The 2241-nt window shown below is 46.4% G+C and overlaps 1 non-coding gene across 1 annotated transcript; it reads left to right on the forward strand.

The window, feature by feature from the left end:
• The first annotated feature begins 1 nt into the window (after position 1).
• LOC115873908 lies at positions 2–122 on the forward strand. The gene has a single exon (XR_004048680.1). It is a non-coding gene; the product is annotated as a small nucleolar RNA SNORA61 (small nucleolar RNA).
• The last annotated feature ends 2119 nt before the right edge of the window (positions 123–2241 follow it).

A 2241-nucleotide genomic window follows, 5' to 3' on the forward strand; every position in this document is an offset into this window, starting at 1 on the left:
AACCTTCCAGATTCCTTTCCCCTGAGATCTAAATATTGTTCTAAGTGGCTAAAATGGAGGAAAAGTAAAACTGAAGTGGGCTTGGGAGTCCTTAATGACATGCAAGCTCATTTCAGACATGAAAAATAAAGGGAGAGAGAGAAAGAATCAGAATTATGACTGGGGAGTTGAAAACTCCAGTTTTAGAACTAGGATCTGGCATGTACATGAATAAGAGCCATGCTGTCACAATGTGTGAAGTGTTCAGTTCCTAACCAAAAAGGGCAGCAGTTTGAACCTCCCAGGGACTCTGTAGGAGGAAGATGTGGCCAGCTGCATTTGTAAGGATGGGCAGGCTAGGAAACCCTATAGAACATTCCTACTCCGCTCTTTAGGGTTGCGATGCATCTGACGAGTCTCAGCGATGATGGTTTGGGTGCTGGTGTTACAAGAGTCCTTATGCAAGCCCTCTGTATGGTGTCCCAAGCCAGCCCCGTTCAAATGGGCATCTTCAGTAGATTGAGCCTGAGACCCCAAATTAGCTGTTCCCTTTAATATCTTCGCTAAAACAAGAATGAACTTGTGGTTTTAAGTTGTCCCCTCATTAGGTAAACTGCCAACTTTCTTCTGAACTGGCAAAAGGAGACTGAAGCCCAGTCATGCCCACAAGTGACCAACCTTCACCTCAACTTTAATGTCATAAAAGCCAAACCCCCATCAACTCCTCACACAATGTGGACAAACACCATCTTTTCACCCCTCTTCCTGGGTAACCCCCTCTTCCTGAAACACCATCTTTTCACCCCCTCTTCTTATTTGACCAACCAAATAAGAGCTTTTTCTTTCCATTTCAACCATTTTGCATCTACATTAGCTGCACCTAGGAGACAGACCTCTGGGCAACAGAGGTAACAGGTCCGTAACTATACTCACTGCCATCATGTTGATTCCGACTCATGGCAACCCTATAGGCAGGACAGGGTAGAGCTGCCCCTGTGGGTTTCCAAGACTGTGATTCATTATGGGAGTAGAAAGCCTCACCTGTCTCCCCAGGAGCAGGTGGTGGTTTTGAACTACTGAGTTTGCTGTCAGCAGCCCAACAAGTAACCACGGCACCACCTAAATAGTATATATTTAAACTAAATAGAATATATTTAAATTTACATGGAATATGTTACAAGAAGGAAGACAATGAACAAACCACAATTACATAGAGCATGCATAAATCCAAAAACATAATGTTGTCTTTTAAACCGTCAGAAAAAATATTTAAAATATGTCATATTTTATACCACTGAAGGTAGGCCTACCAAACCATTGCGGTTTGAAGACAGTCTTGGTAAAATTGAGGGAGTAGTGGCTCCAAAGGTCACAAAGGGACTGATGGGCACTGGTCATACGTGTTCCAATCTGAATGCTGGCCATTGGCATGATCCTTCTATGAAAATGTCTACTCGGGTTGAATGTTTATAATTTGGGCATGATTTAATGTATATGTGTTATGCCTCGATAAAATATTAAGTCCCCTCCCACCACCACCCCAAACAAAATGTGATGGGTTTTTAATTAGTTCTGGATTGAATGGTTCATCTTCTTTTTCAGGATAACTGGAAGCAGCAATTGGGACTGATGACGTCTCCTGGGGGGCGGGGGGGCGGGGGGGGGCATCGTGAATCAAGTCCAGGTTTTGTTCAGGAACACGTTGGGAGTCGTGCATCCATGACAAACCGTGCTTCTGTTCTTCCTCCTCCTTGGTCCATCACAAGGGCTTTCGGACTTGTGCTCCTGAGTCCACCTGTGAAACGGCATGCAATTTGGAGTTTATCTGCTGGGTGAGAGGTAAATGCCATGCTTCTTCTGCAAGACTCCTGCGCTTTGAGTCAGGGGCTGAATAACCCACAAGGGAGCAGGAGAGGGCTAGCCTGAGTGGCCTGATTCAAAATCTCTCCCGAGGAAACTAGTGGGAGAGCCCAGCTTCTCGATGTCTCCGTGGACTATTTTTAAGTAGGACAGGACCATCTCTCCTGTGATGGGCAGCACAGGGAAGGAGGGAGGAGAAGGCCTTCCTGAGACTCCTGCAGGCTGAACTGCAGGGAGGTTTGTAAATGAATGACACAGCCAGACAGGGGCAGGCTGAGAATCCCCTGCTTGCTCTGTGCTGTCTGCAGAGCTGCCAGGACGCTGCACCATGAAATCTAAGCTGTGCACCAAGACTCAAGCCCGCTGGGCCTGTGGTCACTGCCTGCTGCTGCCTTCAAGGCT

This window comes from Echinops telfairi, unplaced genomic scaffold, assembly GCF_000313985.2.
Source record: "Echinops telfairi isolate 266 unplaced genomic scaffold, ASM31398v2 ScPeMD7_7469;HRSCAF=8507_1, whole genome shotgun sequence".
NCBI classification, from domain to species: domain Eukaryota; kingdom Metazoa; phylum Chordata; class Mammalia; order Afrosoricida; family Tenrecidae; genus Echinops; species Echinops telfairi.